The 26160-nt window shown below is 42.1% G+C and overlaps 1 long non-coding RNA gene across 2 annotated transcripts; it reads left to right on the top strand.

Moving 5' to 3' along the window:
- LOC121826182 (uncharacterized) lies at positions 1-24204 on the top strand. Of its 2 annotated transcripts, none has more exons than XR_013052954.1 (3): positions 1-3970; positions 17558-19313; positions 22025-24204. It is a non-coding gene; the product is annotated as an uncharacterized LOC121826182 (long non-coding RNA). The 2 variants fall into 2 exon arrangements; XR_013052953.1 differs by having other exon boundaries at positions 6685-19313.
- The last annotated feature ends 1956 nt before the right edge of the window (positions 24205-26160 follow it).

Here is a 26160-nt window from a genome sequence, read left to right as displayed (position 1 = left end):
AAGAAAGACCATTTTCCAATGGACCTGGTGTTCAAATTCAAGTAATGTCTGGAATGACAAGTCAAGTTTTCATGAACCTCCATGGCTCCTTCTACTATGTACAGTTAAGCTTCACAGCCACAGAACTGGCTATCACTGTGTCCATCTCTTCAATTACTTTCTAAGGTCTCCATCCATCTAATGTAATCACTTCTAAGACATCACAATGGGATGTTGACTTGATTTTGGAATAGAAAGCCATGCTACACTATTCTACCCTAGTGCTCTAGCTCTCAATTCCATTGGGCTCCTACTTGCAGGACAATCCCTGAGCTTTGGATGGACTGCTTTGTGCATGATCCATTTCTGAGTACCAGCTGGCCATCTCACCACAACAGCAGCCACTGAGTCTCAGCAGCCTAAACAATGACAGCTCTCTCCAACAGCAACAGAAACAATGCCAAAGGAAGGCCAGCAAAGAGTCAGACTGTAACAGTTACAGCTGCACCTGAAACTACATTAATCTCCTGCAAAACCACAAATGTTTAGAAGGGAAATGTAAACACCCAATCATTCTAGTAAAAAAAAAACAATAGAAATAGTCTTTCCTCTGGGACCTAGAACTCCTCAGTCTGAAGAAATTTTGTGGTGAATTGCAGTACATGATAAGATTTCCCTTCTGTGCATGTGTACAGATATCATTGGAGAGTTGTTGTGAATGTACCTAAAATCTGTGCCTTCTCTGTAGCAGTATACTCAACTGTCTTGACATTTTATTATATGAGAGAGACAGCCAACAACCTAATAGGGAAATTTCTGAGAATTCTCCCCCAAAGTGATGGAAGAGCCTGGCTTGTTCTATGAAAGCCAGACTGCTATCAGGAGAGGGTTCCAGCTTGCGGCAAGTCTGACTCCTTCATAGCCTGCTACTCAGTAAGGTTGGTGCTATTCTACTTTGGGCTCATGACTTTAATAGGAATAAAATAATTTTTCCTATTCTGGGAAGTCCTAAGGACCTTCTTGGCCAACATCTCCTGAGGCTTGAGCCCTCTCTTGGCCCTTAGCATTTAGCAGGCATATGTCTTCAGGGAGTGCCATTTTTCCCCCATGCAGGATACCATTTTCAAGTTATTTAACTTACATTTATTTTCCTAGAGATGCTGTCCCAAAGTTTTATTTTTCCATATTGATTTGTTACCTCTTGAAAGCATTTTCTTTTCTAAAGAGCAACAGAAAGATAGTAGGAACTGATTAGTGGGGACATGGAAAAGAATTAGGAGGAATAGAAGGTTCAAAAACTAAAACCACTATAGATTTTTAGAATTAGTAAGTTAATTATTACACTGAATGAAAAATAATATGCAAATGTTTAAAAATAAAAAGTACAGAAATGAAAATTAAACAGAGAAGTCAGTTCTATCTATCTATCTATCTATCTATCTATCTATCTATCTATCTATCTATCTATCTATGTACTTTATCTATGTATCTCTCATTTTTAATCAACTCTCAGACTTCTCAATAACACAGTCCCAGATTCACTTCAGTCTATGCCGCTATAAGAACACACATTTTTCAGAATGTTCTATGACCAGGAGCCTGGATGAACCTTCCAAATTACAGTCATTACCACTTGGAATGTGTCACATTATCTGAGAAGTGAACAGTCATGAAGGAAACTGCAAGGCTGAAAGACAAAGGCAGCCTACTGGCCTATAAAAAAGGACAGTCTTTTTACAGAGCTTTGACATGCACTACAAAACATGAAACAATCTGCATGGAAGAACAGTTCTACTGAGCTGGGCATGTAGCTGCAAGCTACAGCACTAGCTCATTGTAAAAGCAGTCCCAAGGGAAAGTGCTGACAGCTCATGTGAATGCAGGAGGAGGGCTAAACAGGCTCCAGGGTCATTTTCAATAAGGACTGACAGACAGACACTGTCATAGTAGTGATTGTTGAGGCAGTTAGAATAGGAAAGGTATATAAATGCACACTACACCCATGCCATGAGACAGTCTATGAATCCACCAGTGAGTGACCGAAGAGGATAACAATCTAAACCAAACTGAGGAAACAAAAAAGGTTTACTCATATTTAAACAAAATATATTCCTGTCTGTGTTATACATTGAGATGGGAAATGGGTTGTTTTATTTTTCAAATATGAAGAAATATTGTAGGACAGATGAGCCAGTCAAAGAAACACATTCAAGCCCTGAAACCAGAGTGAAAACTGTAAAAAAGGGCCTGTGAAAGATACACACTTTTGCCCTGAAACCAGAGTCGATGACACACATTCTGCCCCTGACCCAATCACCACAAAAACTAACCAATCCCTGAGCGTGAAAACCTACAGAACATAATCAAACCAATCTCTGGGTTTGTCCAAACTCACGGATTGAAATCTGAGCAATTCTTACCCTGCAATGATTCACCCTGGAAAGACTCCCCCACTAAGAAGCCCTACATAAGCACTGTACCTGTTCAATTGGTAGGTGCCTTATTTCTTCCTGCAGAGGGAGTCACCCTCCTTGACTCTTCCCCTAAAATAAATCTCTTGAATGAGGGTTGAGTGAGACTGTTTTTTTGTCAGAAGGGAGCAGAGCAGAGGGAGATCATTAACCACACAGGAGCAGAGCAGAACAGAACTGTAACATTTCCCTGGGGGATACCTTCCCCTAACAAAGCAGATTTGTTACATTACTGAAAGCTTTCCCTGGAGCAGAGATTTAAGGTGCTTTGTTTAAGTTCACTTTGTGCTCTTCATTGGTTCTCAACAGCCAAGATCCCTGTCCATCAAGCTGCAACACTCACAAAAACACCTACTTTGGTTTTTTCATGTAACCCACCACCACATACCAATAAATGCCTTCCTGCTCAAGGTGTTGCAGGATCTATTTAAACCTTTCTCAGAAAAAAAGCATGTCAGAGACTGCTAGAGCCCAGGATTCTGCAGAAACTGTTGCCAGAAGGAAGAAGGTTCAGTAACTGTCACACTCATTATACTTGTGGATGAAGAGAGAAGGCGGCCAGACTCAATGACTAACAACCTCAGTACTGTAAGAAGGGTGGCAAGATACAAAGAATGCCCAAGTGTCTGACACCAGAGTGAGACCCAAGATGAACACCCTAACTACAGGGGCTACCCCTCAAGTGCTTGCTACAACCAGCAGCATCCAATTACAAGCATCTTCACAATTACCAGAAGACCACTGCTTCTGGAAGTTCACCATGATACTTCCCACCATTTTAAGGGTATAGGTTCACCCTAATCCAAGAATGAAATCCTACCAAAAAAGGATGAAAAGCAGAGAAGAGAGATATGAATCCTGCCTGGAACAACAAAGACTAAGGAAGCCATCTAGGAGAAGAAACCCAAAGAGAAGATTCTTGGAGTTCATCATTCAAAGTGCTCTCAATACACTCAAGTCTGTCCTTTAACACAGTCACAATGGAGCCCTTTGATCTCTTCCTTGGGTCATGGACTGATGATGATGGCTCATAACCCAGATCAACTGAACCTGAGTTCCCTCCTCCCATGCTGACCTCTCCTTCCTGGCCAAGGGAACTGACTGTATATAAGAAGCTCTGCCAATATCCTGGACTAAATCTCCTGAGAGGGGGACTTCCATGCCAGGATTGCCTCCTCTCACTAGCACACACCTCAGCCTGCATGGCTACTGTTAGTCTCCTGGCATCCTCTCCAACCATTCCACCTATTAGCTCAGAATCCGGCTTTCTTATTGGCTGCTGCCCCGTTTATGACATCATTCGCCCTTCAACCCAACCTACCAACCTGGTAGGCTCTTGGGGTTGCCATGGTGATGCCTGTAAACAAATTTGGATCATCATAGGTCACCTGTGACCAGTGACCAGTAAGTGCTGTCTGATACCGGACACACTTGCCACTCAGGTCAGCTGATCAGACAAGGACAATTCTCTTGCTCCATTGTACCTTGGATTGCTGATAGTCTCCCCCCGACCATGGCAGGTAAGGAAAGAAATTTTAAAACATTAAAGAAATAATGTTTTAAGGGATCACTTCTCCCTTATTTTTTACTATACTTTTAAATTTTTGTGTAATGGGTATACTGTTGATGCTGATAGAGATATCTGCAATTGAATGTCACATTTAGATATGGTTCTTACGGAGGCTGGAAAATATGGATCTAAAAGAAGACAAACTGCAGAGATGACCCTGGATGTACACAAAGGTAGTTTGGAACTAATGTAATAGATAACCACAGAGTAAATAAAAAGGCACAAGACATTTTCATATCCCAACCCATTACTATGCAGCCACACTGTTGAGATTAGTCTAGGTAAAGGTTTCCTGTCACATATAGAAAACAATATCCAGCTCTAGGCCCTGGCTCTTACACTCTATCTAACCCATCTTCCACAGCATTCTCCTCCTCTTTTGGTAGGGTTGGATGTTATCAACATGGACTGGCTACTCCACAGTCAGTTGTTCTCTGGACAAGAATTGACACACCAGTGTGTGCAGGGATTCTCACAAGGATTCCCAAATAGGAGAGTTACAAGAAATTAACAATTACTGTGGAAGTGTTCATTGAAGAATCAGTGTAACCAACTTTTAATTAAGAAACAATCTCATTCAGAGATGAACCCCATGCTACATTAGAAATCCTAAACTGTCACGTGAAACACAGGCACTCAACATGAAATGTTATCAGCAGGTTGTATTCATGTAGTCATATTGGATGTGTGCTGAATTTATATTAAAAAATAACAAGTAGTGACTTACATAAAAGTAGTAGGGAAGAGGGAGAGTTAGAAGACAAAGGGATTCTTAGCTAAATACAATTCTTTTTTTTTTTTTTGTTTTTTTCGAGACAGGGTTTCTCTGTGTAGCTTTGTGCCTTTCCTGGAACTCGCTTTGGAGACCAGGCTGGCCTCGAACTCAGAGAGATCCGCCTGCCTCTGCCTCCTGAGTGCTGGGATTAAAGGCATGTGCCACCACCACCTGGCAACAGTTCTTATCTATGAAAGTCCTGATACGTCATTTCATTAAGAAAGCTCAGAGTAGAGCCAAGCCTGGTGGACATGGAAAGAACCTACAATGCCAACACTCTGATGCAGAGACAGGCCAGTCTGTGTGATTTCAGGCCAGACTGATCTAGGTAGAGACTCTCTCTCTGTCTACATTGAGGAACATCTGCACAGAACAGAACAAAGGCACAGGCATGGGAAGCTAAGGTTCTCCTACTTTAAACACTTCTGTTCTGGACACAGCTGTGAGGCAGTGTCACAGCAGGAATCAGAAAAAGACAAAGCATGGCAAAGAAGGCTGTTGTCCAGTCAGAGCAAGGGTCAATGTGGATCAACTAGAAAGTCCATGCCAGCACAGGAAGAACAGCAGCTCACTAAATGAATGCCATTCTGTCCTTTACCAAGAATTATTCTGAACCATTTGTTTGGGATATGTGAGGAAAAATGGGTCTCAGACTCTCCCAGACTGTATAAACAGGAGAAAACAAAGATCTTCAAGGGAAGACACACAGATTCCATGTCACCCTCTTCCCATTTTCCTCTTGCTTCCTACAGAAAATTTCCAAAGTGCACCTTTCTTTGCAATGGAATGTGCTCTGCAGGCCTCTGTGCCTGGGCTGAGGAATGCCATGCCCATAGCAGGAAGTGTGTGCAACTTCTCTAGGGTCTCCACCCCAGCTGTGAGTGCAGCATGGCTCCTGCCATCAGATTCCAGCTCTTGTTGCCAGCAGCTCATGGACAGTGCCTACCCCTACCTACCAGCTGGCACAACCATGGTGACTGCGCTGACTAACGAGGGCCAGATCTCTGCCTCAGCACTCTCCTATGCAGGTGTTCTACAGTGGGATCCCACGGGAAACACTGAACAGTGGGGAGCTGCTCTCCAGGACTTCACTGTAACTGTCATTGACCAGAATACCACATTCTCCTCCTTGTCTAGGACAGCCCAGGGTGATAATATTTTAGATCCCAATGCCTTAGTCCTTTCCTACCACAGTTGCCAAATCAAGGATACAGGCTAGCAGCTTCCTACCTGGAGGGCAGCCAGGTCTATTACAATGACTTCAACAGCCTGGGCCCTCCGATGCCTGGAGAACTCAGGCAGTGCCTGCAGGCCTGTGGCTCTGGGTCCTACTCTGGGAGTCAGGCCTCTGCCCTGCAACCAGAGATGGTGATGATGCCAAAGGAGATTCAGTCAACGAATGTCCAAACACCCTTCTCCACCTAGGCCATCTACTATCCTACAACCGCTTAAGACACGCCAGACACCCGTCTTTAAGGTGAGTAGAGCCAGGAGGGAGGACTGAGATCAGCACTCAAAGCAGACACAGCTCAAACTTTCAGATATGAGTCCATTCCTGCTGTTTTACAGGTACTCATTATCTGCTTTGTCTATGATATGGATTTTGGTATATATTGGTAATACTAATATATCTAAAATTTTAAGGACTTTATAAAGAATTTGTATAGGCTTCAGAGGACAAAAATTCATAAAACCAAGATCCACTTCACAGAGGTCAAATGGACTCCAGATAAGTAGAGCCTAAATTTTCCCTACCTGTCTATTCTTGAGGATGATATTTTTGTCTCTCTAGGTCTTAGAACTCCTCCCCTTTCTACTTACTATATTTAAAAGTTCAAAAAGGTTCATAAATTTTAACTTTTGTTCATACTTTAAATTTGTCTCAACAGTTTTCCACTTGGCTGACAGAAACATACAAGCATCAGTTGATAACTAATAGCTCTGGACTTGCTAAAAGCTAATGTGGACCAACTTAACCAATGTCATTGTTCCCTGTCTCTACTGCTGGGTCAGATAAGCCCATACTTCTGACAAGTTCCCCACTGCCCAGACTATGACTGGCCTTCCAGATTTTGACTAGTCTCTCAGCCTTTTAGGGCCTTGACAACTATGCCCCTGTATCAACTGGAAGCAGTTACAGAGGAGAATACATTGTCCTGTACTCCTTGTCCATAATAAGTTGAAATACTGAGTCAAAAAGAAACTCCCTGGCATAGAGAACAAAATTGCTAACTATTATGCTCATTGACATACCAGGAAAATGGGCCCAGAACTGTCAATTGATGGGTTCATTAACTACAATAATTCTACAGTAAGATAAGACACTTGACCTTCTTTATGGAGAAACAAAGAGGTATTATATGGCCTTAAGAAATTATTATTTCTATATAAATCATTCAAGATTATATTCTAGTTGTGTGCAAAGATTAGAACTACAGGGCATTAAGAATGGTAATAGATGAAAATGTCACTGCTCTAGAAAAATCTGTTAGCTAATAGTTCTTAGTTCCGAAAAACCCTTGAGCCCCAGGACAGATAGGTCTCATGACTGAGTCTTGTCATTGGTGCTTGTGAAGTCGGGGAGAGATATGGGGACTGAGGCAGTTGCCATGACAAGCTTAATAGAAACCAACTAAAAAGTAGGCCTGAGTTTGCATGCAGGCATCACCTGGATCTAGAAAATGCCATAAGCTGACCCCACCCATGGAGGGCCAGCAACTAAGGGGAAATACCTCAAAACAACCTCAATACTATAAGAATGGAGGCAAGATAAAAAGAATGCCCATGTGTCTGAGGCCAGTGTGAGCTACACTGTAAGCTTCTGAAAAACAGGGGCTACAGAGACTTGCCTATCTCAGGAAAACAAAAGACCAGAAGGAGAGAAAACATCCAGAGGTAGACAAGTCTGGGCAGCAAATAGCAACAAATTTGAAAGAGGTAACATGTTCAACAAGACTCACAATCAGCCCCTCAAGTGCTTGCTTCTACCAACAGCATCCAATTACAAGCATCTTCACGATGAACAAAGACCACTGCTTCTGCAAGTTCACCATGATACTGCTTACTACTTTAACGATATAGGGTCATGCTGGCCCAAGAATCAAACCCTACCAAAAAGGAATGAAAAGCAGAGAAGAGAGATGTGAGTCCTGCCTGGGGAAACACAGACTAAGGAAGGCCTCTAGGAAAAAACCCAAAGAAAAGATTCTTAGAGTTCATCATTCAAGGTGCACTCTATACATTCGGCCCTGTCCTTCAACACAGTCACAAAGAAGCCCTCTGATCTCTTCCTTGGGTAATGGACAGATGCTGACAGCTCATAAACCAGATCAACTGATACAGTTTCTCATCCAGCTTTTTTCCACCTAGGTGTTCCTTTCCTTCCTGTCCAAGGTTGCTGACTCTATGTACAGTGAATGCTGGTACAGCCACAGTAGGACAGCTCAGGTCTGGAGGGAAAGATATCCTGATTTGTCAGGAAGCTACGGTATACCTAGAGTAGCCAGAGGACAGCTCTGGTGGGAGAGGTATCCTGACTTGTCAGTAAGTCAGGAGATATCTGAAGATGGGGGTGGGATGGGACATAGTCTTCCTGCAGGATGTAGCAATCCTGCTCCTCTCTGAGAGAGAGCCTTTACACCTGAATCTCACTCTGCCTTCACTTAAGAGCTCTGCTTCTTCTCTCTGGCCCAAGATGTTGCTGCTTCTGCTTCACTCTGCTAAAGGGGAAACCTTGCAGAAATGTAGCAATCTCCTCTGCCTCCAGGGAAAAGTTGTTACTTTTTTCTGCTCAGTGTTACTCAACCCAGGTAAGGGAATGTCTCCACAAGCATTTTTTTTTTTGGCTCAGTCCCCCTAGGGAATGTCTTGGCAAGGTTCTTCTGTTCTGTGCAGGCTAATGAAGATCTTTACCCAAGACTCTTTTAAGAAAGAGATTCATTTTGGAATGAGGTTTTCCAGGAGAATGGCTGTCTCTGCCAGGGTGGGAAAGAACAACCCACAACTAAACAGGCAGAAGAGCTTTTTAGGGGAAGAATTTCTCCAAAGAGATTTTCTGTTCAAAGATTGATTTGTTTTCCTGCTCACAGATTGGTTGGTTTCATTGGTCAGGAACAGAGTTGGCTTTAATTTCAGGGCCAGGGCATATTTCTTTCACTGGCAGAGCTGGCTCTGGTTTCAGGGCCAAACTGTGTTTTGTTCATTACTTTTTTTTTCATTTTTTTATTTTATTACGAAATTTTCTACTCACTCTACATACCACCCACAGATTTCCCCCTCCTTTCTCCTTCCACCCTCCAGCCCTCCCTCCCAAGCCACCCCACATCCCCCAAATCAAGGTCTCCCACGGGGAGTCAGCAGAGCTCAGCACACTGAGTCTAGGCAGGTCCAAGCCCCTCCCCACTGCACCAAGGCTGTGCAAGGCATCACACCAGTCACCGGGCTCCCAAAAGCCTGCCCATGTACCAGGGACAGATCCCGATCCCCCTGCCTGGGTGCCCCCCCAAACAGTTTGAGCCAAAGAACCGTCTTCCATATCCAGAGGGCCTAGTCCAGTCCCACGTGGGCTCCACAGCCAATAGTCCACAGTTCATGGGCCTCCACTAGTGTGGCCTGGTCATCTCTGCATACCTTCCCATCATGATCTTGACATCCTCCTCCTGCAGAATCCCTCCTCTCTCTCTCATTGATTTGATTCCCAGAGCTCAACCTGGTGCCTGGCTGTGGATCTCTGCATCTGCCTCCATCAATCATTGGACAAAGGCTCTGTGATTGCGGATAGGTTATTCACTAGACTGGTCACCAGAGTAGACCATATCAGGAACCCTCTAGACCAATGCCAGCATTCCAAGGTGGGGTCATCCTTGTGGATTCCTAAAAGCACCCTACATTTTCCTATTCCCATGATGTCCTCATCTGTCATGGTATCTCCCTCCCTGCCCTCTGACTCTGTTCCTGTTCCAGCTCGACCCTCCAATTTCCCTATGTTCTCATGCTGCACTCCTCTCCTCTGCCACCCCTCCCCCCATTCCCAGCCTGCTCATGTAGATCTCATCTACTTGTTCACTGGGTCATCCATGTGTCCCTCCTAGAGACTTTCCCTGTTAGCTAGCCTCTCTGGAGCTGTGGGTTGGAGTCTGGCCGTCCCTTCCCTCACATCTACGAGTGAGTACATACTATGTTTGTCCTTCTGAGTCTGGGGTACCTCACTCAGTATATTCTCTAGTTCCATCCATTTGCCTGCAAATTTCATGATGTCATTTTTTTTACTGAGTGGTGAGTAGTACTCCATTGTGTATATATGCCATATTTTCTTTATCCATTGTCAGTTGAGGGGCATCTAGGATGTTTCCAGGTTCTTGCTATTACAAATAATGTTGATATGAACATCGTTGAGCATGTGTCCTTGTGGTAAGATTGAGTTTCCTTGGGCATATGCCCAAGAGTGGTATAGCTGAGTCCTGAGGAAGACTTATTCTCAATTTTCTGAGAAACCACCATACTGATTTCCAGAGTGGATGTACCAGTTTGCATTCCCAAGAACAGTGGAGGAGTGTTCCCCTTGCTCCACATCCTCTCCAACACAATCTGTCTTCAGGGTTTTTGATCTTAGCTATTCTGACAGGTGTGAGATGGTATCTCAGAGTTGTTTTGATTTGCACTTCCCTGATTACTATGGATGTTGAGCTATTCCTTAAATGCCTTTCAGCCATTTGAGATTCTTCTGTTGAGAATTCTCTGTTAAGCTCTGTGGCCCATTTTTTAAATTGGATTGGTCAGTATTTTGATGTCTATTTTTTTTGAGTTCTTTATATATTTTGGAGATCACCCTGTTGTCAGATGTGGGTTTGGTGAAGATCTTTTCCAATTCTGTAGGCTGTCTTTTGTCTTACTGACCATGTCCTTTGTTCTACAAAAGCTTCTCAGTTTGAGGAGGTCCCATTTATTTATTGTTGCTCTCAGAGTCTGTGCTACTGGTGTTATATTTAGGAAGTGATCTCCTGTGCCGATGCATTCAAGACTACTTCCTACTTTCTCTTTTATCAAGTTCAGTGTAACCAGATTTATGTTGAGGTCTTTGATCCACTTGGAGTTGAGTTTTGTGCATGGCAACTCATATGGATATATTTGCAATCTTCTGCATGTTGACATCCAGTTATGCCAGCACCATTTGTTGAAAATGCTTTCTTTTTTCCATGGTACTTTTTGGCTTCTTTGTTCATATGTTGATAGGTATGTGGATTAATGTCAGGGTCTTCTATTTGATTTCATTGGTTCACATGTCAATTTTTATGCCAGTACCAAGCTGTTTTTATTACTGTAGTAGCTCTATAGTAGAGCTTGAGGTCAGGGATTGTGATGCCTCCAAAGGTTGCTTTATTGTTCAGGATTCATTAAGCTATCCTAGGTTTTTTTGTTTTTCCACATAAAGTTAAGTATTTTTCTTTCCAAGTCTATGAAAAGTCTATGAAAAGTGTTGGAATTTTGACAGGGATTGCATTGAATCTGTAGATTGCTTTTGGTAAGATTGCCAGTTTTACTATGTTAATCCTGCCTATCCATGAGCATGGGAGATCTTTCCCATTTTCTGACATCTTCTTAAATTTCTTTGTTCAGAGACTTAAAGTTCTTATCATACATGTCTTTCACTTGCTTAGTTAGAGTTACCCCAAGGTATTTTATATTATTTGTGTTATTTTAAAGGGTGGTGTTTCTCTGATTTCTTCCTCAGCCCATTTATCATTTGTATATAGGAGGGCTACTGATTTTTTTGTGTGTTAATCTTGTATCCTGCCACATTACTGAAGGAATTCATCAGCTGTAGGAGTTCCATTGTAGAATTTTTGGGGTCACTTATGTATACTATTACACTGTCTGCAAATAGTGAATGTTTGACTTCTTTCCAATTTGTATTCCCTTGGTCTCCTTTTGTTGTCTTATTTCTCTAACTAGAACTTCAAGTACTATGTTGAATAATTATGGAGAGAGTGGACAACCTTTTCTTGTTCCTGATTTTAGTGGAATTGCTTTGATTTTCTCTCTATTCAATTTGATGTTGGTTGTCATCTTCCTGTAAATTGCCTTTATTATGTTTTGGCATGCTCCTTGTGCTCCTAATCTCTCTAGAATCTTTACCATGAAGGGGTGTGTAATTTTGTCAAAGGCTTTTTCAGCATCTAATGAGAAGATCATGTTTTTTTTTCTTTCAGTTTGTTTATATGGTGTATTACATTGACAGATTTTCATATGTTGAAGTATCCTGTCATCCCTGAGATGAAGCCTACTTGGCTGGTAGATAATTTTTTTATGTCTTCCTGGATTCAGTTAGCCAGTATTTTATTGAGTATTTTTGCATCAGTGTTCATGAGGGAGATTGTTCTGTAATTCTCTTTCTTTGTTGCATCTCTGTGTGGTTTGGGTATGAGGGTAACTGTAGCCTCATAAAAAGAGTTTGGTAATGTTCCTTCTGTTTCTATTGTGTGGAACAAATTGAAGAGTATTGGTATTAACTCTACTTAGATAATTTGGTAGAATTCTGAGCTAAATCATCTGCTCCTGGGTTTTTTTTTTTTGGTTGGGAGACCTTTAATGACTGGTTCTATTTCCTTAGGGGTTATAGGTCTATTTAAATAGTTTGTCTGGTCTTGATTAAGTTTCGTATGTGCTACCTATCCAGAAAATCATCCATTTCTTTTAGAGTTTCCAATTTTGTGGAGTACAGGTTTTTGAAGAATGACCTGATGATTCTCTGGATTTCTTTGTTGTCTGTTGTTATATCTCTCTTTTCATTTCAGATGCTCTCTCTCTGCTTTTGTGTTAATTTGAATAAGGGCTTATCTATCTTGTTGATTTTCTCAAAGAACCAACTCTTTGTTTCATTGATTGTTTGTATTGTTCTCTTTGTTTCTATTTTATTGATTTCAGCCCTCAATTTGATTATTTCCTGGCGTCTGTTTCTCCTGGGTGAGTTTGCTTCTTTTTGTTCTAGAGCTTTTAGATGTACTGTTAAGTCACTAGTGTAAGATTTCTCCAACTTCTTTATATATTCATTTAGTGCTATGAATTTTCCTCTTAGCACTGCTTTCATAGTGTCTCATTAGTTTGGGTATATTGTACATTCACTTTTGTTCAAATTCTAGTAAATCTTTAATTTCTTTATTTCTTCCTTGACCCATTGGTGATTCAACTGGACATTATTCAGTTTCCATGAGATTGTAGGCTTTCTGTAATTTTTGTTGTTGTTGAAATCTAACTTTAGGCCATGGTGGTCCAATAAGATACAGGTTATTTAAATTGTTTTGTTTCTGTTGAGATTTGCCTTGTGGCCAAGTATGTGGTCGATTTTAGAGTAGGTTCCATGGGGTGCTGAGAAGAAAGTATATTCTTTTTTGTTAGGATAGAATGTTCTGTAGATATGGATTCAGTCCATTTGAGTCATAACATCAGTTAAGTCCTTTATTTCTCTGTTAAGTTTCGATTTGTGAGATCTGTCCAGTGGTGAAAGTGGGGTGTTGAAGTCTCCCACTATTAATGTGTGGAGTTTTATATGTGGTTTAAGCTTTAGTAATGTTTCTTTTACATATGTGGGTACCTTTGCATTTGGGGCATAAATGTTCAGAATTGAAACTTCATCTTGGTGGATCTTTCCTGTGATGAGTATATAATGCCCTTCTTGATCTCTTTTGATTGATTTTAGTTTAAAGTCTATTTTCCTGGGAATTAGGATGACTACACCTGCTTGTTTCTTAAGACCATTTGATTGGAAAGTCTTTTCCCAGCCTTTTATTCTTAGGTAGTGTCTATCTTTGAATTTGAGGTGTGTTTCTTGTATTCAGCAGAAAGATGGGTCCTGCTTTTATATCCATTCTGTAAGCCTGTGTCTTTTCATAGGTGAATTAAGTCCATTTATATTAAGGGGTATTACTGACCAGTGATTGTTCATTCCTGTTATTTTTTGGTGGTAGTGTATGTGTACTTCTCTTCTTTGGGGTTTACTGCTGTGGCATTATCTATTGCTTGTGTTTTTGAGGGTGTATCTGACTTCCTTAGGTTGGAATTTTCCTTCTAGTGCTTTCTAAGTAGGGCTGGGTTTGTGGGTAAGTATTGTTTAAATCTGCCTTGACTTGGAATGTCTTGTTTACTGTGTCTATGATGATTGAAAATTTTGCTGGGTATATTAGTCTAGGCTGGCATCCATTGTCTCTTAGTGTCTGATTTACATCTGTCCAGGTCCTTCTGGCTTTCAAAGTCTCCATTGAGAAATCGGGTGTTATTCTGATGGGTTGCCTTCATAAGTCCCTTGGCCTTTTTCCTTTGCTGCTCTTAATATTCTTTCTTTATTCTGTACATTTAGTTGTTTAAATATTATGTGGTAAGGGGACTTTTTGTGGGGTCTAGTCTGTTTGGTGTTCTATAGGCTTCTTGTATCTTCATAGGCATTTCCTTCTTTAAGTTGGGAAAGTTTTCTTCTATGATCTTGTTGAATATATTTTCTGTGCCTTTGAGTTGGTGTTCTTCTCCTTCTCTATCCCTATTATTCATAGGTTTGGTCTTTTCATGGTGTCCCAGATTTCTTGGACATTTTGGGTCATGACTTTGTTGGCTTTAGTGTTTTCTTTGACTGATGAATCTATTTCTTCTACCGCATCTTCAACGCCAGAGATCCTCTCTTCCATCTCTTGCATTCTGTTGGTTATACTTGCATCTGAAGTTCCTGTTTGTTTACTCAGATTTTCTATTTCCAGCATTCCCTCTGTTTGTGTCTTCATTATTTTTTCTACTTCCCTTTTCAGGTCTTGGACTGTTTCCTTTATCTGTTTCATTGCTTTTTCATGATTTTCTTTCAAGGCTTTATTGTTTTCTTTTGCTTTATTGGTCCTTTCCTCTAGTTTTCTATAGTGTTTTCCCATTTTTTTTGTTTGACTTTTCTTCAATTTCATTTGTGATTCCTTCTATATAAGCCTCTACCCTCTTCATTATGTTATTCATAAGGCTGGTTTCTTTTGCTTCTTCCATTTTTTGATGTTCAGGTCTAGCTGTTGGAGGAGGGCTAGGTTCTGGTGATGGTGTATTGCTCTTCGTTTTGTTGTATGTACTTCTGCCTTGATGTCTGTCCATATCCTTGTGGATACGTTCTTGGTCTTATTATCACACTTGGTCCAGACAGAGCTGACAGATCTCTTGTCTAGATGGGAGCTCCAGGGCAGGATGGGAGGTCTTGTCCAGATGCAGGGTCTACCGGGGGTCTTGGAGAAGGTGAGCCTTCCCAGTGGGAGTGGAGGGGATCCTGCCTGATGGCCAGAACATGGGGCCAAGTTGGGCAGGTCTTCCCCAGAATGGCTGGTGCCCAGGGATGGGATCTAGTCTGAGCCCAGGCACTCACCTATTGTCCAGATGGGAGGTCTGGGGCAGGATGGGAGCTGGGGGCTGGTCTCTAAGTCTCGGGAAATGGCTGCGGTCTTAGGCAGATGGGCATGCAGGCAGGGTGTGGAGATTGCAGGGTTTGCCAGGGGTCTTGGAGAAGGGGAGCCGTCTGGTGTGGGTGGAGATGATCCTGCCCAATGGCCAGAACCTGGGGCCAAGTTGGGCAGGTCTTCCCTGGAATGGCTTGTGCCCAGGGATGGGATCTAGGCTGAGACCAGGCACTCACCTCTTGTCCAGTTGGGAGGTCTCATGAATTCTTATTAGCATTTTGGATCTAATTTTAGGGACAGGGTATATTCTTTCATTGGATCTGAATCAAGAGACAAAGTGTGTTACTTTTGTTCTGGTGTCAGGGTTAGGGTATGCTTCTTAGGTTCTGTGTTGAGGGTTAAAGTGTCTCTTCCACTGGCATAGGTCCCAGGGTCAGAGTGTGTTTCTATCACTAGCTCTGGTTTCTGGGTCAGAATGGGTTTCTTTGATTGGCCCCATTTCCTTACATAGCACCCCCCAGGAAACTAGAAACCTGCCATCTCATCATTTTTCCCACTGTCCTCTTGCTTTCTACAGAAAATTTCCAAAGTGTACCTTTCTTTGGGACAGAAAGTGCTCTGCAGCCCTCTGTGCCTGTGCTGAAGAATGCCATGCCCTTAGCAAGAAATGTGTGCAACTTCTCCAGGGTCTCTACCCCAGCTGTGAGTTCAGCATGGCTTCTGCCATCAGACTCCAGCACTTGTTGCCAGCAGCTCATGAACAGTGCTTACCCCTACCTAACAGCTGTCATGACCATGGTGACTGAGTTGACTGATCAGTGTCTACCTTGGCACTGTCCTATCCAGGTGTTCTCCAGTAGGATCCCATGGAAAGCACTGACAGAAGGGAAGCTGTGTGGTGATATCGTATTTGTGTGGAAATGTGACATTTTATTTGTATGTGAATAAATAAAGTTTACCTGTAGATCAGAGGTCATAGACAGCTATAAACAGAAGTCAGGCAGTGGTGGCACGTGCCCTTAATCTGATCACAAGCAGACAGAGTCTCTGTGTGTTCAAGGACACAGCCAAGCATGGTGGCACATGCCTTTAATCCCACTACCAACCATAGAGATCTGGAGGTCTGTATAGAGAGGCCGTGTTGAGGAAATGAGTTGGCTGTGTTAAGAGCCAATGAAAAAGCAAAACAGCAAGGCAATTAAGGTACAGGTTACACAGGAAAAGGATCTCTTGGAAAGCTACAGTGACATGTTTAGCTAAGGTAAGTTGGTGGCTATCACTCTGATCTTTATGGCTTTTACCCCTGTATTTGGCTCTGTGTTTCTCATTTAATAAGACTGTTTAGAAATTTGTCTACATTTGGCACCCAAAGTGGGGACATGTTGAGTCTCATTATTATGATGATATGTGGATAGGAGAAGCAATTACAAAAGTTTTGAGGATGTCATATGTTTTGGGAGTGGAAAAGAAGGTCATTTGAAAAGGGAATGTAAACAGGGCATTCCTAGAAAGATGGTTTATTCAAGGAACAATTACAACAGAATATCCCTCCCTTCTGGATTATGCAGAAGGTGTGGAGCAATGAATGCAGATCAACAAGGGACAGATAAGGTAATCCTTTGCCTCTGTCCTCAGGAAACTCCCAGAGGGGCCTCATGCAGGCCCCCACAGAAAATTCACTTCAGACCTTTCCTGCCATTATAGAAGAAACCCCTTCTCAGAGCAATTAAATAACCAAATGCCTATTGGAATAAACTAGGCTGCTCAGAGTGATAGAACAGCGGAGGCAGAGAGAATAGAAAATTCAGGAGAAACCGCAAAGCAATTTTTTGGCAAAATTTTATAAATGAACAAAGAACAAAATTAAAAATACGAATAAATAACATTTTTGGATGGTTTAGTAGACACAGGTGCAGTTGTGACAATAATTGCACCAGAATTTTGGCATCCAAATTGGCCACTTCAGGAGGTAAATGTTCAGCTGTTACGGATTGGAACATTATCTCAAGTGAAACAAAGCACAAGATTGCTTGAATGTATATGTCCAGAAGGACAGCGAGGAAAATTAAAACCATATGTGGCTAGTATAGCTATGAAATTTTGGGGCCATGATCTTACAACAACGAAATACTCATATTAACATTCCTCTGAAACAGGACAGGGAATATTCACCAGGAACAACTGAGTAATTACTAAGTGTCTGTAAACTGAAGTGGTGCCATTGCTACTCAAGCACAGCTCATAGGAATGCATGACCCACTACCGAAGGAACCTGAGGGCTGATGTGTACTCTTTAGGAGGGTATCATCTCACTTACCAGGCACTGACTCCTTCCTTGACTCTTTTTCAGTGATGCAAATGGAGACAGCCTGCAGATTGACAACTTCAGGCCTGACACTGTCTGCTGCAGAGTCCTGACCGCTGCAATGTCTGAACCCAGGATACCCAGATGAAGATACCACCTGTTGATGGGGACAGGTCATTAACTGCCCTCATTCACAGTCCTTCAGAATTCCTTCCTTGCCTCCAGCTCCAAGGCTGGAATAAACAGAGAATAACAATGTGGAAGAGATGACTGCTGAGCAATCAAAGCTGCTGAATGCCTATGAAGGCAGTAGAGAAAACCAAGGCTCATCCCTCCCCCCTTTAGCACACCTGGACATGCAGCAACCCCTGAACTACACTGATACTAGGAGACTAAGGCAGAACTGAGCTTCTGATAATGCCATTTTGGGAAGCAATAGCCTTGGTCTAGAAGAGACTGGGTCTTTGCAGAGTATCATGGTCTCAAGCATTGACTTGGAAGACATGACTACAGTATGTCAGATATTCACCTTCCCCAAATCTTAAACTCCCTCACTGACCTAAACCACTGGGAAAATACCACAGCAATCCATTCTAAGGACTCCACAGTCACCAAGAGGTATCGGGTTCAGGAATGCTCCAGCATCATAGGTCTCCCTGAACAGGTGAGCAAGAAAGACCAGAAATTATCTCATCTTCTTCATGAAGCTCTTCAGGCCCAAATCCAGCACCAGGACCTGGTGGAGGGTAGAGAGCCTGGGGCAAATGCTGGGGCTAGTGAAGGGGTTATTGACAACATGAACAACAATCATTTGGAAGGCAAAGCTCAAGAAGCCGCACCTAGCCGGCCCAGGGTAGCTAGGGTACAGGGGCAAGATGGGACTAATAGGACCAGAGAAAACAATTTCACAAAATACAGCAGCTGAAGCCATCAAGTCACAGAGTCAAGACACAAGAGAAGCACACCATCCCCATACCAAGAGGAAGAAAGTATACATGAGCTCAGTCACGGCAGCTTTAAAAAGCCTCAAATAACCTCAGAAAGCAGATGCTCTATGCAGGTCCTTTCACACACTGGAAAAAAGAGTGAAAAAAATTGGCAACTAAATCACTCAAGCTCTGCTAAATTTCAAGTGCAACAAACATCCCAGGACAGACCTAGGAACCACATCATTACAGGATGTGCCATGTGATGGCCTGAGGCCCGTTAAAAAGCTGGGCAATGCTCAGAGACCAGAGAGCTGTGTTTGCAAGTAGCTGTCTCCCTACCACTATGAGCTGCCCCCACCTAGGAAAGACAAGTTAGTACCTCTGCCTTTGCCAGCCCTGGACAAGCCTCAAGCCAGACCTGTTTCTAGAAAGCCTCTCTCCCTGGCTTCACACAGGCTCACTACAGTTTACTCTGTGAGGCCTCATTCCTACTCGGCTCAGCCTACCATTCTCAAGCCATCTAAACCAGCTCCTGCCAGCACTTCTTTGATGGCCTCTGACAAGCCAGTTCTGCCTATTGCTACCAGTGCCACACAAGATAACATAACCAACCCCATCCAGTCTTGCACTGGGCCTCAGCCAGCTGTCTCTAGGCCAGTATCCTACAGGGCATCATCTCACCCTTCACTACAGAGGGAGTTTGCCTCTGCTGACAAGAACAAGGCCCCATCACCTCCCAAACCTCAAATCCAACATCTACTGCAAGACTTCAGCCGCCAACCAATTCCATGGAGGAATGTCCACATTCCAGGGCCAGTCATCTCACAGCCCATCACAGAAGAGCAGAGGCCAGAGAGGGAGGCCATGAAGAGGTGAGCTCAACAGGAGAGAGAGAATGCTGCCAAGTACACCTCTCTGGACAAATGGCAGCTTTTCCTTCAGAGGGAGAAGGATATGGAAATTTCTACTATTTTGGCTATGTCATGTAAGGGCTGGCCTAGACTTTGGAACACAGTACTATTTAACATAGAGAAAGTGAGATGTAGATACACATATACATGTATACATTGGATTTAAAGATCTGGGTCAATGTGTAGATAAGTAGGTACATCTGGAGTTAAGGAGATTAATTGGTAGATGCAAGGATTTATATATATAAATGTCAGACATAGTTTCTATTCTTGTAAATATTTGAAGACACTAAAAGTGACTGGAGAAACTAAAGTCAGTTATATCATCCATGGGTAAGTATATATAGCATGTTTTGATGGTTTCTTCATAATTTTACTACTATTCATGTTGCCAAAGTAGAAATATGTGTTACATAAATATATCATATACTATAAATCACTGGTAGTGTTTATTTAAGGTAGAAGTAATTATTCTCTTTGACTTTTATTTTCAAATAAAATAAAAGTCTTTGAACTTGGTATGTTTCCTGTAGGAGTTACAGTGAACTGTTATAGTAAACACACTCCTGTTCTTACCACACTTCCTCCCATTTTAAACCACTCACCCCAGTCCTTTAATCATTACTGGTCTGGGACAGAGCTCCTCATGAAATTTCATGATATGAAATACAGGATTCCATGAATACACCATCAAGCACCCACCTTAAAGAGAAAATATACAAGGGTGACCATCTTCCTGAGAAGAGTTTCATTTCATAACTATGTTTATCTCAAGTTGTTTCCATCTTTGAAATCATCCATTTAACATTTTAATTTATTTTGTGTGTGTGTGTGTGTGTGTGTGTGTGTGTGTGTTGTCCACCTGAATTCACGTGGAACACATGTGTGGAGTGTGCACAGAGGCCGGAAAAGGGCATCATCTCTAAGGTCTGGAATTAAGAGAGTTAGAAAGCCACCAGGAGGGGCTCTGAAGCAAGCCTGGGGATTCTGCAATCACTCCAGTGTTCTTATCCACTTAGCCATCTCATGGAGCCTGAGTTGAATCCACATACTGCAAACAACATAACTTCATTTTCCCTATGGCTGAAAACACTTTACTTTCTTCAGATATCCCATTTTCTTCACCTATGGCTATGCTGTTGGACACTATGCTTGTTCTCCAAACAGTGCTGCAGTCAACATTGATGGGAAAGTACATTTCTAATAGATTCAGTTCTTTGGAAAGGCATATGTGAACCATGTGCTGGGCCAGGGTTTGGCTTTTGGAGGATCCTCTACACTGACATCCAACAAGGGAGGAAAACTTCCCATCCCTGCCAGCACTGTTTAACATTCCCTTCTGAGAACTCTCTCAGTATATCTGTCATTTCTTTTCTAGTTGGCCTTGGATAGCATCTAGGAGGTGCAATGTGCATGTCCTTGATTCCTCCTCAATCTGAACCTTTGTATGTCCTCACTCTCCTTTTTATGAAATTGGGGAGGACTATCTTTTTCTTTGGCCCTTAATACCTGGGTTGTCTTCTTTCTTATGATCTATGTATTTTATCTAATTCTAAATAATTTAGATATTAATCTTCCTGCAGAGGTGGCAATAGCAAAGATGTTCTCCTGTTCTCTAGGACCCCCTCTTGAATAACTGTTTCTTTTTTTCTGAAAACAAATACTTCACTTCCCTAAGAGACTATCTGTCACCTACAGCCAGGATTTCTTGAGTGGCTGGTGTGTTGCTTCATTCTGGCCTGTCTGTGAACATTCAACTGTTTACCATACTCTGTGCTCTCATACTATCAGGGTTACTCACACTACGGCCTCTGAGGCATTTGGCATTTCATTTTACAGGGTGACACATAGGAAATATAACACATTTATTTATTAATTTGCTTTTAATTTCTTGAACTGCTTCTCAAAAGCCTCAATGCTTAACCAGCCTAGTTCCTGGTTTTCATGCCTTATATACCTTTTTGCTTTCTGCCCTCCCTTTCTGGGATTAAAGGCTCACTTTCTGGGATTAAAGGAATGTGTCACCATGCTTGGCTGTTTCCAATGAGGCCTTGAACTCACAGAAATCCAGAGAGATTTCTGCCTCTGGAATGCTAGGATTAAAGGCGCGAGTGCCACCAATTTCTAGCCTCTGTATCTAGTGGTTGTTCTGTTCTCTGACCCCAGATAAGTTTATTAGGGTGCACAATATTTTAGGAACACAATACCACCACACTATGTTGATAAGGCTAGTCTTGAACTCACTGACATCAGACTGCCTCTACCTCTGCCACTACCTCTACCTCTGCCTATGACTCTGCCTCTAATATAGCCCTGGACCTGACCCTGGTCATGGACCTGTCTCAAGAGTGTTGAGACTAAAGGAATGCTCCAACAAACTAAATGGAATCAAGTTTCTTTCTGTCTATGTAGATATCCAGGTTTCTCAGAATGATTGAAAGAAGACATGTGTAAGCCCAGGTGAATTTTGGGTACTCACCCAAAATCCTCAGACTTGTGAATGTGCTTACAACTGGAACTCCACTCAGACTGATGTTTCTGAATATCTGCAGCTGTGGCTGAGATCCTAAGAATGTCATCCAGCTCTTGTAGGGGCCTAAGTGCAGAGGTGCACTGAAAGGAGGGGGCATCCCACTTACCAGGTACTGACTTCTTCCTTGACTCTTTTTCAGTGGTGCAAAGGGAGACTTCCCTGGAAATCACACATCAAGCCAGAGACTCCCTCAGCTGCAGAACAGAACTCTGCAACTCCTGCACCCTGGATTCCCAGATAAGGACACCAACCATTGATGGAGAAAAGTCATTAACAGTCCCCATTCACAACCTTCAGAAATCCTGGTATTGCCACAAGCTCCATGCCTGGAACAGAGAATGACAAACCGCATGAGATGGCAGCAAATCTGTCAGTGCCTCTGGATGCCTATGAGTGCACAAAAGAAAACCAAGACCCATCTCTCCTCCCTTTAGCACACCCCAACATGAAACATCCCTTGTACTTCACTAACCCTGGGAGCCTAGAAGAGGATCTTGCTTCTGACAATGCCACATTGGGAAGCAGCAGTCTTGGTCAGGATGAGCCTGGGGCATGCACAGTGTGTTGGCCTCCAACATGGACTTTGTAGACATGACTACACCTGTGGCAGAAGTTCACCTTCCCAACTGCTCAACTCCCTCTCTGAACTAAACCAATTCCAGGTTCTCACAGCCACCCAATGCAAAGACTGCATCATCATCAGGAGCGATCAAGCCCAGTAAAGATAAGGTGTCACCAGCACACCCTTAAACCAGGTGAGGATGGAAGAAAAAGGCTCTAATTCTCTTCACATAGCTTCTCTGGTCAGAATCCAATATCAGGACATGGTAGAGGAGAGAGGCTGGGGTCATTGCTGTGGCCAGAGAAGGGTATATTAATAACATGGCCTAGCAAATGGAGGGGAAAGCTCAGAAAGCCACACTCTGCAGGCCCTGCAGACCCAGGAATCATAGAATACAAGATCAATAGAACTAGAGAAATAAATTCCAAGAAAGCTGAAGGAGCTAAAGCCATCAAGCCACTGTCCTCAACACCAAGAGGAAGCAGGAATTACTGTGGAGCTCAACCATGATAGATTTAACAAGCTTCAAACCCACCTCAGCAAGCACATGCTGGAATCTGTGAAGGTCTGTCACTCACTGTGGAAGAAGGGTGAGAAGAAACCTGGCATCTCCTGAACCTTCAACTCTTTGTGCTATGCTGTGCTGTAACAGTATCAGAGTTTGTTACACTTTGGCCTCTGGGATATTGGGCAGTAATTATCTTTGTCCAGGGTAAATTATAGTAAACAGAATTCAATTATTTACTAACTCATATTTAGTTTCTTGAGAAAAGAACCCTCTCCATAGCCCAGCCTACCCTGGACATTGCTAAATCGAACAGGCAAACATTCAACTCAGAAAGAGCTACCTGCCTTCCCCTCTCCCTTTGTCTCCATGTCAATTTCAGCCTCTCCTACTGTGTCCACCTCTGCCTCTTCCTCAGCCCCTGCCTCAAGAGGGCTGAGACTAAAGGAATGCAGCAAGAAGCCATGTGGAATCCAGGTCCTTTCTGTAAGGAAAGTTTTAGTGAAGACTTGATGAAGAGGCCATGTGTACTCCAGGGTGCATTTTTTGGTACATACCTAAAACCAAAGAGACTAAACCACATGTATTTCCAAATGGAACTTAACTCAGATTCATTTTTTATAGCAATCTACCTTGTTTCAGTTGTAGGCTGTACTTGCTACAATACCTGTGAATCACTAACCTCATATGAGATGTGTTAATACTATTTTGGATATTTAGTGCTTTTATGTTAAAGTTATGATTGCTTTTCTAATTCTATGAAGTGGGGCATCTGACTTTTATAGAGAAATTGTATTCATCCTGTAAAAAGAGTTTCATGGTATATCTTTCTTCACAATATCTAGCCCATAACTAATGTGTAGGCCCAAAAGTGTACTTTCTAAAAAGGGCTATGTTCAGATCACCCATTTAGAAATGTTAACAAACCAAGCATGGAATGATCCTACTACCTGTATGCAATGATCCTCACAGGGACAAATTTGAGTACAGCAGATTGATGGAAACAGTGGCTTAGGGAGTCCTCTGGTTTTATCACTCTCTGTATGTGGTTTTAATTACAGATTTGCACACTGCCATGAGATTACTGTGCTTCACTTTATAACTTTGGAATAGTGGAAACATATTTGGATGGATATCTTCTAACCCTGATATAATTATTTTAATCTTTATGTATTCAAACTAAGGGTCTTGTAAAATAATCCTTATTAAAGAAGCTCAGGAAGGATTTTTCATATTAAAGCAACTCAAATAATGTTGTACTTGTATTGAATCCTCAATGTCATTAATTCTCATTGTACTATTCATTGAACACATTCTTTTAAAAACTATATATTGTATACAGTAACTTTGTGACCAAGACCTACCCATTCTGCAACTTTCACCAAAAATATTAGGCATTGGTCAAATGCTCAACAGCATTGCCTTCAATGTCAGGAATGGAACATGTAGGTGTGACATGGAACATTGCCTTCAATGTCAGGAATGGAACATGTAGGAGATTTCCCATCCATATAGAGAGAATCGGGAGATATCTGTCTGGGACTAAATATATATGGTATAATATGATTATTACGAGTTACAAGAACTCTCCTGCAATCACCTTGACTACATTCATCACCTTAGCTGAAATAGTTCTGTTGTGTGTTGACATCACATATTACTTCTCCATTGTTCTGTTATTGGACAGGAAGATCAGCTAACATAGATATTGCTGAAAAATGCTGTGATCTATACTGCTGTGCAAAGCAATAACATGTTCAATTGCTTGGAATAGTAGGGATGGAAAATGAGATAGACCTGGTGTTGGTATTTAAAATGACTCCATACTGAAATAGAGGGTAGAATACTTCACATTATACCCACCAATACCTTATTGGTGTTTCCTGTGGAGGCAATACTTGGAAGCCCCCTACATTGAGTTAACTCTCCATTTCTATTCTCTAGCATTAAGAAAGACCATTTTCCAATGGGCCGGGTGTTCAAAATCAAGTAATGTCTAGAATGACAAGCCAAGTTTGCATGAACCTCCATGGCTCTTTCTACTATGTACAGTAAAGTTTCACAGCAACAGACCTGTCTATCACTTCATCCATCTCTTCAATTACTTTCAAAGTTCTCCATCCATCTGAGGACTGCTATGGACTGATCCACTGCTAAGACATCACAATGATTTGTTCCTTTGATTTTGGAATAGAAAGCCATGCTACTCTATTCTTATCCCAATGCTCTAGCTCTCAATTCGATTGAGCACCCACTTGCATGACAATCCCTGAGCTTTGGATGGACTGCTTTGTGCATGATCCATTTCTGAGTACCAGCCTGAAGTCTCACCACAGCCACAGTCACTGAGTCTCAGCAGCCTAAACAATGACAAATATCTCCATAGCAGTAGAAACAAATACCAAAAGAAGGCCAGCAAGGAGGCAGACTGTAACTGTTATATCTGCACCTGCAACTACATTAATCTCCTGCAAAACCACAAAAGTTTAGAAGGGAAACATAGAGACCCAACCATTCCAGTCAACAAAACAATAGCAGTTGTCTTCCCTCTAGACCTGGAACTCCTCAGTCACTGGAGATTTTGTTTTAGGTTGCAGTACAAGAAAATAATTCCCTTCTGTGCATATCAAATTGGAGAGTTGTTTTGAATATACCTAACAACTCTGCCTTCTCTTTACCAAGGTATATATCTGTTGTGAGATTTTAGTATGTGGGAGAGACATCCAACATCCTAATAGCACAAATCCAGTCAATTCTCCAGCAAAATGATGGAAGAGCCTGGCTTGGTCTATGAAAGCCAGCCTGCTATCAGAAAAGGGATTGAAGCTTGGGGCTAATCTGACTCTTTCATAGTCTGCTACTCAATCAGTTTCGTGCTATTCTACATTTGGCTCATAACTTAAACAGGAATAAAATAGTTTTCATATTCTGGGATGTCCTAAGGACCCTCTTGGTCAAAATCTCCTGAGGCTTAAGCCCCATCTTGGCCCTTAGCATTTAGCAGTCATATGTCTTCAGGGAGTGCCATTTTTTTCACCCATGTAGGATACCATCTTTCAAATTATTTGACTTACTTTTATTGTCCTGGAGATACTGTCCCAAAGTTTTATTTTACCATATTTATGTGTTACCTCTTGAAAGCCTTTTCTTTTCTAAAGAGCAACTGAAATATAGTAGGAACTGAGATGTGGGGACTTGGAAAAGAATT

This window comes from Peromyscus maniculatus, chromosome 1, assembly GCF_049852395.1.
Source record: "Peromyscus maniculatus bairdii isolate BWxNUB_F1_BW_parent chromosome 1, HU_Pman_BW_mat_3.1, whole genome shotgun sequence".
Lineage (NCBI taxonomy): Eukaryota > Metazoa > Chordata > Mammalia > Rodentia > Cricetidae > Peromyscus > Peromyscus maniculatus.
The sequence above is the reverse complement of the archived record's forward strand: the minus strand, read 5'-3'. Positions and strand labels throughout refer to the sequence as shown.